Source organism: Oryctolagus cuniculus, chromosome 4 (assembly GCF_964237555.1).
Source record: "Oryctolagus cuniculus chromosome 4, mOryCun1.1, whole genome shotgun sequence".
NCBI classification, from domain to species: domain Eukaryota; kingdom Metazoa; phylum Chordata; class Mammalia; order Lagomorpha; family Leporidae; genus Oryctolagus; species Oryctolagus cuniculus.
Window position 1 is genome coordinate 105,384,759 of NC_091435.1, and position 18,069 is coordinate 105,402,827.

At 37.7% G+C, this 18,069-nt stretch overlaps 1 protein-coding gene across 11 annotated transcripts in view; it reads right to left on the minus strand.

Moving 5' to 3' along the window:
* The window catches only part of NAALADL2 (N-acetylated alpha-linked acidic dipeptidase like 2), a 1,435,315-nt gene that overhangs the window by 1,260,144 nt on the left and 157,102 nt on the right, over positions 1 to 18,069 (minus strand). For 4 of the 11 annotated variants that reach the window (XM_070072492.1, XM_070072490.1, XM_070072489.1 and 1 more), the window contains one exon: positions 1 to 18,069. This exon is cut by the window's left edge and continues 12,978 nt beyond it; it is cut by the window's right edge and continues 24,185 nt beyond it. The exons of the other annotated variants lie outside the window; for them this stretch is intronic. The gene's annotated coding sequence lies outside the window, so the exon portion shown is untranslated. 11 annotated transcript variants of the gene reach the window in all.

Consider the following 18,069-nt stretch of genomic DNA (forward strand, 5'->3'; position numbering starts at 1 on the left):
TTGGAGGGGTATCCTCCCAAATTCTTTCTATGAAGCTTATTGCTAAAGCTGAATAAGATATAACAGAGAAAGAGAACTACAGACCAAATTCTCTGATAAACAAAGATGTGAAAATACTCAATAAAATACTAGCCAATCAAATCCAAGAACACATCAGAAAGATCATTTAGCCAGACCAAGTGGGATTTATCCCTGGTATGCAAAGATGGTCCAACATTTGCAAATCAATCAATGTGATACATAACATTAACAAACTGAAGAACAAAAACCCTATGATTATTTCAATAGATGCAGAGAAAGCATTTGACAAAATACAACACTCTCTCATTATCAAAATTCTAAGCAAATTTGGTATAGAAGGTACATTACTCAACACAATCAAGGGAATTTATGACAAATGCAAGGCCAGAATCCTATTGAATGGAGGTAAGTTGGAAGCATTCTCACTGAGATTCAAAACCAGACAAGGATGCCCACTCTCACAATTGCTATTCAATATACTACTGGAAGTTTTATCCAGAGACATTAGGCAAGAAAAAAAAAATCAAATAGATACAAATTGGGATGGAGGAAGTCATCTGGGGAGTGAACCAATGGAAGGAAGACATTTCCCTCTGTCTTTCCCTCTCACTGTCTGTAACTTTACCTCTCAATTAAATAAAACAAAATCTTTTAAAAAAAAGTACCCCAATCCACTATTGGTGGGAATGTAAACAGGTAAAACCACTATGGAAAACAATAGGGAGATACGTCAGAAAGCTGAAAATAGTTGTAGCACATTTCTCAGCCATCCCACTCTTGGGAATTTACCCAAGGGAGATGAAATCATCATATGAAAGAGTTATCTGTACTCCCATATTTACTGCAGCTCAATTCACAATAGCTAAGACATGGAATCAACCCAAAAGCCCATCAACTGAAGAGTGGATAAAGAAATCATGGGATATGTACATCATGGAATACTACTCAGCAGTTAAAAAAAAATCTGAAAAAAAAAATCTGGCCCAAAATGGATAAACTGGAAAACATCAAACTTAGTGAAATAAGCCAGTATCAAAGGGACAAATCCTATTATGTTCTCCCTAACCTGGGATAATCAAGAGAGCACCTACAAGGCAATCTGTAGAGGGGCTGGCACTGTGGCATAGCGGGAAAAGCTGCCACCTGCATTGCTGGCATCCTACATGGGCAATTTGCCCTGCCATTTTTCCAAATATATTTTCTAGTATATGCTTTGAGCTTCCTGTGATCTTTTACTGGGAGGTTTTCTTCCTTTACCTTCTTTCATATTGATGGCCATATTTCTGTTTCTGTGTAGCACATCTTTAAGAATTTTTTGCAGGGCTGCACGAGTGGCAACAAATTCATTCTTTTCTATTTGCCATGAAAGGTCTTTATTTCACCTTCATTCACAAATGAGAGCTTTGCTGGATATAATATTCTGGGCTGGCAGTTTTTCTCTCTTAGTACCTGGGCTATGTCTCACAATTCCCTCCTAGCCTGTAGGGTTTCTGATGAAAAGTCAGCTGTGAGTCTAATTGGAGATCCTCTGAGAGTAATCTGACGTTTCTCTCTTGCATATTTTAGGATCTTTTCTTTATCTTTCACTGTGGTGAGGATCTCTTTTGGTCATGTTTACTAGGGGTTCTAAGAGCTTCCTGTACTAGGATGTCTCTGTCCTTCTCCAAACCCAGAAAATTTTCTGCTAGTATCTCACTGAAAAGGCTTTCTAATCCTTTCTCTCTCTCCATGCCTTCAGGAACTCCTAGAACCTGAATGTTGGGTTTTATAATAGCATCCTGTAGATTCCTGACAATATTTTTTAGATTTCTAATTTCCTCTTCTTGTCTTTGGTTTGACTGTATACTTTCCTGTTTTCTGTCTTCTAAGTCCGATATTCTCTCCTCAGCTTCACTGATTTTGTTTTTAAGGCTCTCTAATGCTTTTTTCATTTGATCTATTGAATTCTTCACTTCATTATGATTTCTCTTCACTATCACAATTTCATGTTCTACTAGTTGCTTCATTCCATTTTGTTTCCTCCTTAATATTTCATTTTCTTTTTTTTATTTTTAATTTATTTTATTTTTTTTTTGACAGGCAGAGTGGACAGTGAGAGAGAGCGAGACAGAGAGAAAGGTCTTCCTCTGCCGTTGGTTCAACCTCCACTGGCCACCGTGGCCAGTGCGCTGCAGCCGGCGCAATGCGCTGATCCGAAGCCAGGAGCCAGGTACTTATCCTGATCTCCCATGGGGTGCAGGGCCCAAGGACTTGGGCCATTCTCCACTGCACTCCCTGGCCACAGCGGAGAGCTGGCCTGGAAGAGGGGCAACCAGGACAGAATCCAGCACCCCGACCGGACTAGAACCTGGTGTGCCGGCTCCGCTAGGCAGAGGATTAGCCTAGTGAGCCGCGGCGCCGGCCAATATTTCATTTTCACAAGAGATTTTCTATCCTGTCCAGTAAGGATTTCTGTAGTTCAAGAATTTGTTTTTGAGAACTTCTTAATGTTATCATAAATTTTTTGAGATCCGTTTCTTGCATTTCTTCTATCTCATCATTTTCATAATCTTGTATTGGGGTGTCTTGTTCATTTGGGGGTGTCATAATGCCTTCCTTGTTCTTGTTTCCTCGGTTTCTGCGTTGGTTGTTTGGCATTGTAGAGATATTCTTTGGTTTCTTCGCTGTAGTGGTTTTTCTCGTTATACTATGACTCTAGATTAAGTGGACTATCTGCTTTTGATGGATCCTTAGAGGCTTGTGATGGGTGTGGTCAGAGAGCTCTGTTTGGTTCTTCAGGGTTAAGGTTGTGCCAAAGGTGACACACCAGGTTAGGAGTAAATCTTCTCTCGCTCTCGCTCTCTCTCCCTTTTTTTTAAAATTCAGAAGGCAAGTAATTCCGCACAGCTGAGTGGAATTGAAGGTACTCAGTGTCTGAAATCGGGCCCCTGTGGGTATAATATTCCTCTGCTCTGCCCCAAGGACCACACAAAGGATCTATGTAGTCCTCAATGTAAGCTCAAATTTCTCTGAAGTCTCACACCAGGTTGCCAAGGTTACTGAGTTTGTGTACTCTCCCAAGAGTACTCACGTCTCCGTGACTTCTCTCCCACACCTTCAGTTTTCACAGTCTCAGTTCATTTGCTCCACACATTCACTAGGTCCTAACCTCCTGTTATTTCTCCCCACCAGAGTCAGGTTTTCCTGCTTGGGCAATGGCAGGTTCTGCTTTTATGTATGTCCAAAGTGGAACCTGCTCTTTATCTTGCTCGTCTTTGTAAGGTGAGTGTAGAGAGAAACTTGTGTCCGTGTGAGTCCCTTTTATTTATTTATTTTTTCTCTCCTCTAGTTAGCCTGGTGAACTTTCCCCAGCAGGCTTCAAGCCTCATTCCCTCTAGGAACTTCCTGCCATTTCCCCGCAAATGTCTCGGGCTACTGAAGTTTTGCTGCACCTCCCTTTCCAGCACTGGTGCATAGACTGCACAGCTGGGCTCCTGGGTCGTGGGCACCCTCTCCCTTCTCATAGGTCCACACAACATATCAAAATTTATGAGATACGGCAAAAGCAGTATTGAGAGGAAAGTTTATAGCAATAGGTGCCTACATCAAGAAATTGATAAGGAACCAAATAAATGAGCTCTCAACACATCTCAAGGATCTACAAACACTGCAGCAAACCAGACCCATATCTAGTAGGAGAAGAGAAATAATTAAAATTAGAGAAGAAATCAACAGGATTGAATTAAAAAAATTACAAAAAGTCAGCCAAACGAAGGTCTGGTTTTTTGAAAAATAAACAAAATTGACACATCGTTTGCCAAACTAACTAAAAAGAGAAGAGAAAAGACCCAAATCAATAAAATCAGAGATGAAAAAGGAAATGTAACAACAGACACCACAGAAATAAAAAGAATCAGAAATGGATAGATTCCTGGACACATGCAATCTACCTAATTGAACCATGAAGACATAGAAAACCTAAACAGTCCCATAACTGAGACAGAAATTGAAATAATAATAAAGGTCCTCCCAACAAAGAAAAGCCCAGGACAAGATGGATTCACTGATGAATTCTACCAGACATTTAAAGAACTAACTCCAATTCTTCTCAAACTATTCAGAACAATTGAAAAAGAGGGGATCCTCCCAAATTCTTTCTATGAAGCCAGCATCACCTTAATCCCTAAGCCGGAAAAAGATGCAGCATTGAATGAAAATTACATATCAATATCCCTGATGAACATAGCCCCAAAAATCCTCAATAAAATTCTCCCCAATGGAATACAACAACACATCAGAAAGATCATCCACCCAGACTAAGTGGGATTTGTCCCTGGTATGCAGGGATGGTTCAATGTGCACAAATCAATCAATGTGATATACCATATTAACAGACTGCAGAGGAAAAACCATTTGATTATCTCAATAGACGCAGAGAAAACATTCGATAAAATAGAACAACTTTTCATGATGAAAACTCTAAGCAAACTGGGTATAGAAGGAACATTCCTCAATACAATCGAAGCAATTTATGAAAAACCCACAGCCAGTATCCTATTAAATGGGGAAATGTTGGAAGCATTTCCACTGAGATCTAGCACCAGACAGGGATGCCACTCTCACCACTGCAATTAAATATAGTTCTGGAAGTTTTAGCCAAAGCAAGCAGGCAAGAAAAAGAAATTAAAGGGATACAAATTGGGAAGGAAGAAGTCAAACTATACCTCTTTGCAGATGATATGATTCTTTATGTAGGGGAGTCAAAGAACTCTACTAAAAAACTACTGGAACTCATAGAAGAGTTTGGCAAAGTGGCAGGATATAAAATCAATGCACAAAAATCAACAGTCTTTGTATACACAGGCAATTCCATGACTTAGTAAGAAAATATAATATCAATCCCATTCACAACAGCCAAAAAACAATTAAATATCTTGGAATAAACATAACCAAAGACGTTAAAGATCTCTATGATGAGTATTACAAAATCTCAAAGAAAAAATAGAAGAGGATACCAAAAAATGGAAAAATCTTCCATGTTCATGGATTGGAAGAATCAACATCATCAAAATGTCCATTCTCCCAAAAACAATTTATAGATTCAATGTGATACCAATCAAAATACCAAAGACATTCTTCTCAGATCTAGAAAAAATGATGCTGAAATTCATATGGAGACACAGGAGACCTCGAATAGCTAAAGCAATTTTGTACAACAAAAACAAAGCCAGAGGCATCACAATACCAGATTTCAAGACATACTACAGGGCAGTTGTTATCAAAACAGCATGGTACTGGTATAGAAACAGATGGATAGACCAATGGATCAGAATAGAAACACCAGAAATCAACCCAAACATCTACAGCCAACTTATATTTGATTGAGGATCTAAAACCAATTCCTGGAGCAAGGACAGTCTATTCAATAAATGGTGCTGGGAAAACTGGATTTCCATGTGCAGAACCATGAAGCAAGACCCCTACCTTACACCTTACACAGAAATCCACTCAACATGGTTTAAAGACCTAAATCTACGACCTGACACCATCAAATTATTAGAGAACATTGCAGAAACCCTGCAAGATATAGGTGCCAACAAAGACTTCTTGGAAAAGAAAACGGAGGCACAGGCAGTCAAAGCCAAAATTAACAATTGGGATTGCATCAAATTGAGAAGTTTCTGTACTGTAAAAGAAACAGTCAGGAAAGTGAAGAGGCAACCAACAGAATTGGAAAAAATATTTGCAAACTATGCAACAGATAAAGGGTTAATCACCAGAATCTACAAAGAGATCAAGAAACTCCACAAAAACAAAACAAATAACCCACTTAAGAGATGGGCCAAGGACATCAATAGATATTTTTCAAAAGAGGAAATACAAATAGTCAACACATATTAAAAAATGTTCAGGATCACTAGCAATCAGGGAAATGCAAATCAAAACCACAATGAGGTTTCTCCACACCCCGGTTAGAATGGCTCACATTCAGAAAGCTACCAACAACAGATGCTGGCGAAGATGTGGGGGAAAAGGCACACTAACCCACTGTTGGTGGGAATGCAAACTGGTTAAGCTACTATGGAAGTCAGTCTGGAGATTCCTCAGAAAGCTGAATATAACCCTACCATACAAGCCAGCCACCCCACTCCTTGGAATTTACCCAAAGGAATTTAAATTGGCAAACAAAAAAGCGGTCTGCACTTTAATGTTTATTGCAGCTCAATTCACAGTAGCTAAGACCTGGAATCAATCTAAATGGCCATGAGTAGTAGATTGAATAAAGAAATTATGGGGCATGTACTCTATAGAATACCATACAGCAGTAAAATAAACAATGAAATCTGGTCATTTGCAACAAAATGGAGAAATCTGGAATACATCATGCTGAGTGAAATAAGCCAGTGCCAAAAGGACAAATATCATATGTTCTCCATGATCAGTGACAACTAACCAACCACAAAAAAGGAAACCTGTTGAAATGGACACTATGAGAAACAGTGACTTGATCAGCCCTTGTCCTGACTGTTGATGAACAACTTAATACTTTATTCCTTTTAGTATTTTCTTGTTCAACTTGATACTATTGGTTGAAATCTGTAATTAATACACAACTATTCTTAGGTGTTTAAATTTAACTGAAAAGTGATCCCTGTTAAATATGAGAGTGGGAATAAGAGAGGGAGGAGATGTACAATTCGGGACATGCTCAATCGGACTTGCCCCAAATGGTAGAGTTTGAAACGTGCCAGGGGATTCCAATTCAATCCCATCAAGGTGGCATGTACCAACATCTCACTAGTCCAAGTGATGAATTTCTGTTCACAATTGATCATCATGATAGGACTAAGGTCAAAGGGATCACATAAACAAGACTAGTGCCTGCAAATACTAACTGATAGAATTAAAAAGGAGAGAAACATCCAACATGGGATTTGAGATACACAGCAGACTCATAGAAGGGCGGATGTGTTAAACAGCACCCTGGCCTCAGAATCAGCCCATAAGGCATTTGGATCTGGCTGAAGTGCCCATGAGAGGCGTGGAAAGCTAAAGCACTCTGGGAAAAAAAAAAAAAAAACACCTATATGAAAGATCTCTGTGAGTGAGATCCCAGTTGAAAGAACTGGTCATCAAAGCAGGAGGTAGCTTTCTCTGAAGGGAGGAGAGAACTTCCACTTTGACTACGACCTCATCTAAATAAGATCAGAGTTGGCGAACTCAAAAGGCCTCCATAGCCTTGGAACTCATGACAAGAGCCTAGGGTGATTACTGATGCCATAAACAAGAGTTGTCAATTTGTTAAGTCAACAACAGGAGTCACTGTGCACTTACTCCTCATGTAGGATCTCTGTCCTTAATGTGATGTACATTGTGATTCAATGGTATAACTAGTACTCAAACAGTATTTTACAATTTGTGTTTCTGTGTTAGTGTTAGTGTAAACTGTTGAAATCTTTCCTTAATATATGCTAAATTGATCTTCTGTATTGAAGAAAATGAATTTTGATGTGAATGGAAGGGCAGAGGGAGCGGGAGAGGGGAGGGTTGCAAATGGGAGAGAAGTTATGGGGGGAAGCCATTGTAATCCTAAAGCTGTACTTTGTAAATTTATATTCATTAAATAAATGTTAAAAAAAAACATAATATATTTTTCTAAATAGCTGGAAGAAAGACTTTTGACTGTTCACACTACAAAGAAATCTTGAATTTATGAATCTATGAGAGCTATGTTGGTGTGCATGAATCAAAGGATTTAAAACTAGTTACATAAATATGAGATTATCCATTATTAATCTACAAAGAAAAAACAATAAAGACATTTGAATAAAATAATTTTAATTTAGGAAGCAGAAATCTTTCATTAACCACTTACATGCCTAAAATTCAGTATAAACATAAAGATATGAAGTCAACTGCTCTAGAAATAAAAAGTGCAGAATTCAAAGACTCAGAAGTGAGAATGTGTGCTAGTGATGTGGCTAGCGGGAAAAGTCACACCCTGAAGAACCAGCATCCTATATGGGTGCTAGTTCAAGTCCCAGCTGCTTCTCTCCAACATAGCTCCCTGCTAATGTGATTGAGAAAGCAGAGGAAAATGGTCCAAGTCCTTGGGCCCCTGAATTCACATGGCAGACCCATGTGAAACAAAGTTTGCGGGCTGACGCTATGGCCTAGCAGATAAAGCAGCCACCTACCATGCCCACATCCCATATGGGCTCATGTTCGAGTCCTGGCTGCTCCACTTCTGATCCAGCTATGCCATGGCATGGGAAAGCAGTAAAAGATGGCCCAAACCCTTGGGCTCCTGTCCCCACGTGAGAGACCTGGAAAAACCTCCTGGATCCTGGCTTCAGACTGGCACAGCTCCGGCCATGGTGGAAAATTGGGGGGTGAACCAGCAGATGGATGACCCCTCTCTCCCTCTCTCTCTCTCTGCCTCTGCCTCTGTTTCTCTCTGTGAAACTCTGACTTTCAAATAAATAAATCTTCAAAAAAAAAATTCTTTGAGCAAATGTCACAGAAAGCATTGAAACATTGCAAGGAAGAAAAAGCAAGATGTTTAAGGAAAATAATTAAGAAAGTTCAGTGTCTTCTAAAGCATTAATCTTATGTACTAGAAAAAAAGCAAATTATATTTATTTATACACAGTAAAATGTAATGCTAAAATGACCTACTTTCCCAAATTGGGAGACAAATAACTGTGAAAAATAAACAGTATTAAATATAATTACATCAATGTCAGCTAATTGCAGCATTTTACCTACAGAAAAACAAAAATGTTTTAATTTAGCAGCTAAAATTATACTTTCATTTTTATTTAATGGTTATATTTATGTGAACAGAAACAAAACCTGAAAAGTTTTATCATGACACCCAAATCTCACCTTCTATCATACTACATGAGATTATTTCAGACAATATTTTACTTTGAAATAGAGGCTGAAATGGCACCAGAAATAATTCTAAGCATTCAAAAAGTTTATGAAAATTTACATTATCTTTTGCCTGTATTCTTTCACAAACTTTTGAAGTCCCTCATATAATCGTACAGATGTTTAACAGTGCAATCTGTATCACCTCATTTAATCCTTAGAAAAATAGTGTTAATTTAATTTATTAAGTAAATAGCTGTGACAAAAGCCCAGTCTGTGGTATAATTATTACTGTTGCTTCATTTTTTTAAAGGTTTTATTTATTTATTTGAGAGGCAGAGTTACAGACAGAGAGAGGGAGAGACAGAGAAAGGTCTTCCAACCAGTGATCACTACCCAAATGGCAGCAATTGCCAGAAATTGGCTGATCCAAAACCAGGAGCCAGGAGCTTCTATGGGGTATCCCACATGGGTGCAGGGGCCCAGGCCTTCAGCCATCTTCCACTGCTTTCCTAGGCCATTAGCAGGAACTGGATGGAAGTGGATGTAAGTGGATCTGCTGAGACTCAAACTGGCTCCCATAAGGGATGCTAATACCACAGGCAGAGGCTTAACCTACTATGCTACAGTGAGAGTCCCTTTAATTGCTTAAACACATCTGACCCACCAGAATTTAGAATTGTGAGATTTATGAAGAAACACTTGCTGTGTTTTTCTATAAATCTTTTTTGCAGTCTAGTTACTGTGAACTATTAAGACCATACAGCCATTTAAGCTACTCTCAGAATATGACCTTATGGAAACAACCCAAATATCTAATCATGCTGACACAGGATGTACAAATAATCAAATAATAGTTCTCAAACCTTTTGGTTTTAGGACCACTAGGTACTTTAAAAAAATATTGAGCATATCAGAGAGCTTTTTTTATGTCACTTATATCAGTTGATATCTAGTATTAAGAAATTTAAGCTGAGAAACTTTAAAACTACTTATGCTTTTAGAAAACAGTATTAATGGGGCTGGTACTGTGGCCTGGCAGGTAAAGCTGCCACCTGCAATGCTGGCAACCCATATGGGTGCCAGTTCAAGTCCCAGCTGCTCCACTTCCAATCTAGCTTTCTGCTGTGGCCTGGGAAAGCAGCAGAAGATAGTCCAAGTCTGGGGCCCCCTTGCCCATGTTTGAGAGACCTGGAAGAAGCTCCTGGCTCCTGGCTTTAGATCAGCACAACTCTGGCCGTTACGGCCATCTAGGGAGTGAACCAGCAGATGGAAGACTCTTTCTCTGCCTCTGCATCTGTCTTTCTATAACTCTGCCTTTCAAATAAATAAATAAATCTTAAAAAAAAAAAAAAAAAAAAAAAAACAGGCCGGCACCGCGGCTCACTAGGCTAATCCTCCGCCTTGCGGCGCTGGCACTCCAGGTTCTAGTCCCAGTTGGGGTGCCGGATTCTGTCCTGGTTGCCCCTCTTCCAGGCCAGCTCTCCGCTGTGGCCAGGGAGTGCAGTGGAGAATGGCCCAAGTCCTTGGGCCCTGCACCCCATGGGAGATCAGGATAAGTACCTGGCTCCTGGCTTCGGATCAGCGCGGTGTGCCGGCTGCAGCGGCCATTGGAGGGTGAACCAAAGGCAAAAAGGAAGACCTTTCTCTCTGTCTCTCTCTCTCACACTGTCCACTCTGCCTGTCAAAAATAAAAAATTAAAAAATTAAAAAAAAAAAAACAAATCTGGAGGACTACTAATCCATGATTTGAAGACCTGTTATAAAGCTGTAATAACCAAGACTATGTGTTACCATCAAGAAAGAAATGATTCTACTCCGGCTGTTGCAGCCATTTGGGGAGTGAACCAATGGAAGGAAGACCTTTCTCTCTGTCTCTTTCTCTGTCTGTAACTCTGCCTGTCAAATAAATAAATAAAATCTTTAAAAAAATAAATGATTCAGTGGAAGAGAATAGCATCAGAAATTAACTCACAAATATACAGACTTTTAATTTTTTTTTATTTTTTTTGAGGAACAGAAAGAACTTCCATCCACTTGTTCATACCCCAAATCCCTACAATGTTGGTGCTGGGCCAGGCTGATGGCAGAACACAAATGAGGTCTCACATAGCAGGAAACTGATAGCAGGAAACCAGTAAGTTATCACCACTGTTTCCCAAGGTCAGCATCAGCAGGAAACAGGCATCAGGGGTTGGAGCCAGGCATAGAAATCATGCACTTCAATATGGATGGCATACGTAACAACTGGCATTTTCACCACTGGATCAAAAGTCTACCACAACAAATTATATTTGATAAAAGTGAAAAAGCAATTAAGGGAAGAAATAAGACTTTATAATATGGATATACAATTCTATTCCCATACACAAATTTTGGAAATCTATCTGGTAATTTGAGCTTCTACAAAGTGAAAGACATCTGATCTGTGAAAGTTATTAAGGGGCTGGCTCTGTGGCACAGTGGGTTAAAGCCCTGGCCTGTAGGGCCGGCACCCTGTATGGGCACCGGTTCTAGTCTTGGCTGCTCCTCTTCCAATCCAGCTCTCTGCTATGGACTGGGAAAGCAGTAGAGGATGGCCCAAGTCCTTGGGCCCCTGTACCTACGTGGGAGATTCGGAAGAAGCTTCTGGCTACTGACTTTGTATCGGCTCAGCTCTGGCTGTGGCAGGCATTTGGGGAGTGAACCAGCCGATAGAAGAACTCCCTCTCTGTCTCTACCTCTCTATGTAACTCTTTCAAATAAATAAAATAAATCTTTTAAAAAAAGTTATTGTTAAGAGAATGAAAGGACAAGGCACAAACCAGGACAAGGCACTTGCAAAGCATCTACGTAACAAAGGACTTGTCTACAGAACATGAAAAGAATCCTCATGGGTTAAAAATAAGAAAACTAGGTCTGGCACTGTGGTGTGGTAGGTTAATCCTCCACCTGTAGCACCAGCATAACATATGGGCACCAGTTCAAGTCCCAGCTGCTCCTCCTTCCATTTAGCTCTCTGCTATGGCCTGGAAAAGCAACAGAAGATGCCCCAAGTGCTTGGGCCCCAGCCCCAGCACGGGAAACCCGGAAGAAGCTCCTGGCTCTAGGCTTCGCATTGGCTCATCTCCAGTCATTGCAGCCTTTTGGGGAGTGAACCAGCAGTTGGAGGACTGTTCTCTCAGTCTCTCAGTCATTCCCTTTCATTGTCTGTAACTGTACCTCTCAAATAAATAAATAATCTTAAAAAAAAAAATAAGAACACAACACAATTTAAAAACAGGAAAAATTATTAACATGTCATCAAAGAAAATTTACAGATGACAAATAAGCACACAAAAAAATGTTCGATGTCATTATCATTATGGAAATACAAATTAAGGCAAACATGAGGCACTACTGCTATTACCAGAAAGTCAAAATTAAAAACATTAACCATAGCAAGTGAGGGTGAGGATATGGAGGAAATGGAACCTACCTTCTAGGGAGCTTCAAAAAGTTCATGAAAAATGGAATTATAAAGTTTATTTTGATGCAAAAAATTTGAAATTTATGCATAGTTTTTTTTTCAAAACACATATTATGAATTGTGTGTTGCAATATAAAATGGTTCAAGCACATTGGAAAACATTTTTGTACTTTCTTAAAAATTAGAATACACATAGAATATGATCCAAACATTTCATACTTAAGTATTCCCTTGAGAAAAAATGTAAAGTATATGTCTTATATTACCTTCTTGTATTCAAACATTCATAGTTTCAAACTGAAAATAACACAAATATCCTTTCATGTGTTAAAAGATTTCCAAACTGTGATATATATATATATATATATATACACACACAACATAATAGGACTCAGAAATCAGAAGGCATGAAGTATGGATACACGCTACAACATGGAGAGAGAGAGGAAAGGAGGAAAGAGAGAATATTTATATCAAATTCTAGAAACTGTCTCTAGTGACACAAAACAGATGAGTTGCCTAGGACAAAATAATGGGATAAGAAGTAATAGAAGAAAATGATTTAAAAAGAATGATGAGGGGACATGGAGTGGTAATGGTAGTACAGAAAGTTAAATTCTGCTTGGAACCCAGATCTCCTATAAAAGTACTGGTTGTATCCTGGTTGCTCTGCTTCCTATGCTTCTAATACAGCTTCTTGCTGGTGCATCATCAGCAGATGATAGCCCAAGACTTAAGCCCCTGACACCCACATGGCAGACCTGGATGGAGATCCTATTTTCTGGCCCACTCCTGGCTGTTTGGGGAGTGAAACAGCAGATAGAAGATGAATCAATCACTCTCTCTCAATCTCTCTCTCTCTCTTCTCGTCTTTCTTCCTGATGTTTGTAAATATGAAAATAAGTATTAAAAAAGAAGAATGATAAACATGTTCATCTTAATTGAAGTGATGATTTTGCAGGTATATACATAAGTCAAAACTGCACAAATTCTGTGTTTCAAATACATGCATATGTCAAGCATTCTTAAATAAATCTGGTTTTTGAAAGTTAAGTGGACTCTGTAACATAAACTATTAAAATTAGACATATATTGCTTTAATTTTAGAAATATTTTTGACAGAATTTTGAAGGAAAATAGCAACTCTTAAAAACTAAGAGCCTTTCCACATAAAAAAAATTCAAATATTTAAGAGTGTAACTTTGTTATCGTGAATACTCAGTTGCACCATGTTTTCATTAAATAATTATTTTCTGTTATATATTTCTTCAAATTAGATACTTGCATTTATGTCCTTACATATGCAATAAAAAATTTAAAACCTATCAATGAGTTTAGACAAGAAAATTTTAAAACTCTAATAATATAAAGTTAATACTCTATCCACTTGATGACTGAAGTATAAATACAAATAATTAAGACAAAATAAAGAAGCGATCTGCACAGAAACAAAATGTAATATTTAAGATTTAACCCTTTGGTTCTTTGGATTTTTTGATTCAAGGGTAAATACATACTGGTTAGCTGGTCTCTGAATCACTCTCCATTTTTTCAATCTAATTCTGATTTGGCTTAACTAGAGGCCTGGGCACAAATCAGAACAACAGTAATGCTGAAAATTGATTAACTCGAGTACCATTTCTGAAGTAGAATGACTCATTTTTAGGATTTGCATGATTTTCTAATTTACTTCTGCACAGGTTAGCTCCTTGCAGAAGCATTATAAACACATGCTAGAATCAAACGTAATTTCTAAGTGACAACACATTTTGTGTTCATTCCTTCCAATTGTTTCTATCTCTGTTACTGAGAAACAAATAAAGTTGATAAATCTCAATGCTTTCTTTTAAACTGAGAAAGGGAACAACTCATCTATTACTCAGCATGTGATTATAGGTGTTTTCAAACAAAATAGCTTTAAAATACCTGAGAATGTGAGATAATAATCTTTAAAGAAAAAGTAACAATTTCTTATTTTTTCTTTTAAAGGATACTATCAAAAATAGAATACAGTAGCTACATGGATTCTCTAGCCTCCACACAAAATAAATATTATTTCTGTCTAGAAACAAATCTAAGGATCTCAGCTATGATTACCATCCAATATGGTAAAAAAAATACTCACATGTCTACGCAATCTCTTCAACAATTTTTTGCAGCAATTATAGTTTCACAAGACTGTTTCTAGAAGGCTGTTTAATACTCTTTCATTTGCACTACTTTTATGGTAAAATTCATTGAGAAGCACAAAAAGTAAGTATACAATTCAATGAATTTGACATATACATTCATCTGTGCAATCAATAAATCTAATAGATACGAATACATTCCATCAACCCACAGAGTTCCCATATGTCCACTTCTTACTGTCATTCATTATGCTGGCATCTATTTTTTTAAATTTTATTTAAGTTATACAAGTTTAATGTATTTCATATATATATAGATTTAGGAACATTGTGATACTTCCTATCCTACCCTCCCTCCACCCATGCTCCAACCCTTCTTCCTCCTCCCTCTCCTATTCCCACTCTTAATTTTTACAAAGATCTATTTTCAGTTTACTTAATGATCATAAAGTTAACCCTATACTAAGAAAAGGGTTCAACAAATAGTAGAAGAAAAAAACAGTTCCTCAACAGAAGAGACAAGGGCTATCATCGAATTTCAAAATGTCCATTTTACTCCAATACATTACATTTTAGGTACTCTATTAGTTACCCCAGATCAAGTAACTGTCTTTCTGGGACTAGCTTATTTCACTAAGTATAATGGTTTCTAGTTGCATCCATTTGTTACAAAAAAACAGTATTTAATTTTTTTTATAGCTGAGTAGTACTCCATAGTGTATATATACCATAATTTCTTTATCCAGTCATCAGCTGATGGACATCTGGGTTGATTCCACCACATGTTAGCTAGAGTGAATTGATCAGCAATGAACATGGGTTATGGTATTCCATTTTTTTCTTATCTTGTTAGGGTTGCCTGAACCTTGGTATACAGAAATCAATTATTTTCACAAATTTTGAGACTTTGGGGTCATTATAACTTTAAATATTTTTCTCTGCTACATTATTTCTCTTCAAATTTATCTGAGTCATAAAATGCACACATAAGGCTCTGAAGGTTCCGTAAGTTACTAGATTCTGTTAAACATTTCTACTTTTACTTACTTCATACTTTCTATTCTTTAATTCCTATTGAATTGATCTCCCTTCATGTCATTAATCTATCTCAAATATTATCCTTCAGAGCTCCAGGCCAGACTCATGCCAGGCTCTCCCCCCAGCTTTATCACCACTGGCTTGGGCTTCTACAGTGTGCAGTCACCTCTGGGGTCCTGTGTTGTGTCCATGATCATGCTACATATCCACACCCTCAACAGTGTTCCTGTAAATCTGCAGCATCCCTCTAATTTCTGTGGAGTTTCCACTGCCATTTTCTCCTTAACTCTTCCCTGAGACTGCACTCTCTCCATTTTAACTATCGTCTCCTAGATTAGAGCAGTAAACTCCCTCCCTATTCCATCGAAGACTATAACTTTAAGTCCTTTAATAGTATTGCATTAAAATTCATATCAGTTAATTCCAAGATCTGCTTAATCTCAGAGTGAATTTCCACTGATGATTTTTTCTTAACTATCATAAACATGTTTCCATTTTTTCCAATATGTAGTAAATGTTCACTGTTTAGTTTATATTGTGGTAGATAAATTGTAGAGACTTTTCGATTATCATTCTATGAAAAAGTTGACAAAGGAATATATCATCAAGGCAATTTTTGACAAACCCACAGCCAGCATCTTATTGAATGGGGAAAAATTTGAAGCATTTCCACTAAGATCTGGAACCAGGATTCCCACCTTCACCACTGATACTCAATATATTCTCAGTTTTAGCCATTAGGGAAAAAAATAAATGAAAGGGATACAAATTAGAAAGGAGGAAGTCAAAAAATCCCAATTTAGAGATGACATGGTTCTATACATAGAGGAACCAAAAGACTCCACTAAGTGACCACTGAAATTCATAAAAGAGCTTAGTAAAGTCTCAGGAATAAAATTAACACAAAAATTAATACTTTTGTACACACAATGTCATGGCTGAGAAAGAATTTATAAGTTACATTCACAATAGTGACAAAATAATTAAATACCATGGAATAAATTTAACCAAGGAGGTAAAAAAATCTCTTGAATGAAAATTAACAAAACATTAAATAAGGAAATAGAAGAAGACAGAAAAAATGGAAAAAGCTTTCATGTTTATGGATTGAAAGAATTAATATAATCAAAATGTCCTTACAAGTGAAGGCAATTTACAGTTCAATGTGATCCCAATGAAAACACCAAGGATAGTCTTCTCAGATCTAGATAAAATGATGTTAAAGTTCATATGTAAACACAAGAGATCTTGAATAGCTAAAACAATGTGAAACAACAAAAACTAGACCAGAGGCACTACAATATCAGTTTTCAAGACATAGTATGGAGCAGTTATAATCAAAACATCCTGGTACTGGCACAAAAGCAGGCATGTAGAACAGGATAGAATAGAAACTCCAAAATAAAATCTATGCATCTATAACCAACTAATCTTTGACAAAGGAGCTTAAATCAATCTCTGAGGAAAGGACAGTCTCTTCAACAGACAGTGCTGGGAAAATTGGATCTTTGCATTCAGCACTATGAAACAAGATCCCTATCTTACACCTTATACAAAAATCTACTCATAATGGTTCAAGGATCTAAATTTATGACCTGATACCATCAAATTACTAGAGGACAACAATGGGGAAACATTATGAGACATTGGCACAGGCAATACTTCTTGGGAAAGACTCAAGAAGTAGAAGCAATCAAAGACAAAATAGACATATGGGGTTACATAAATCTGGGAAGCTTCTGCACTGCAAAGTGAAAAGGCAACTGACAGAATGAGAGGAAATCTTTTTTTCAACTTTTATTTAACAAATATAAATTTCCAAAGTACAGCTTTTGGATTACAGTGGCTTTTCCCAGCCATAACTTCCCTCCCACCTGCAACCCTCCCCTCTCCAGCTACGTCTCCCCTTCCATTCACATCAAGATCCATTTTCTTTATATACAGAAGATCAATTTAGCATATATTAAGGAAAGATTTCAACAGTTTGCACCCACACAGAAACACAAATTGTAAAATACTGTTTGAGTACTAGTTATAGCAATAAATCACGATGTACGTCACATTAAAGACAGAGATCCTACATGAGGAGTAAGTGCACAGTGACTCCTGTTGTTGACTTAACAAATTGACACTCTTGTTTATGGCATCAGTAATCACCCTAGGCTCTTGTCATGAGTTCCAAGGCTATGGAGGCCTTTTGAGTTCGCCAACTCTGATCTTATTTAGATGAGGTCAAAATCAAAGTGGAAGTTCTCTCCTCCCTTCAGAGAAAGCTATCTCTTTCTTTGATGACCAGTTCTTTCAACTGGGATCTCACAATACTCTCATGGGCACTTCAGCCAGATCCAAATGCCTTATGGGCTGATTCTGAGGCCAGGGTGCTGTTTAACACATCCGCCCTTCTATGAGTCTGCTGTGTATCCCAAATCCCATGTTGGATGTTTCTCTCCTTTTCTCTCCTTTTTAATTCTATCAGTTAGTATTTGCAGGCACTAGTCTTGTTTATGTGATCCCTTTGACCTTAGTCCTATCATGATGATCAATTGTGAACAGAAATTCATCACTTGGACTAGTGAG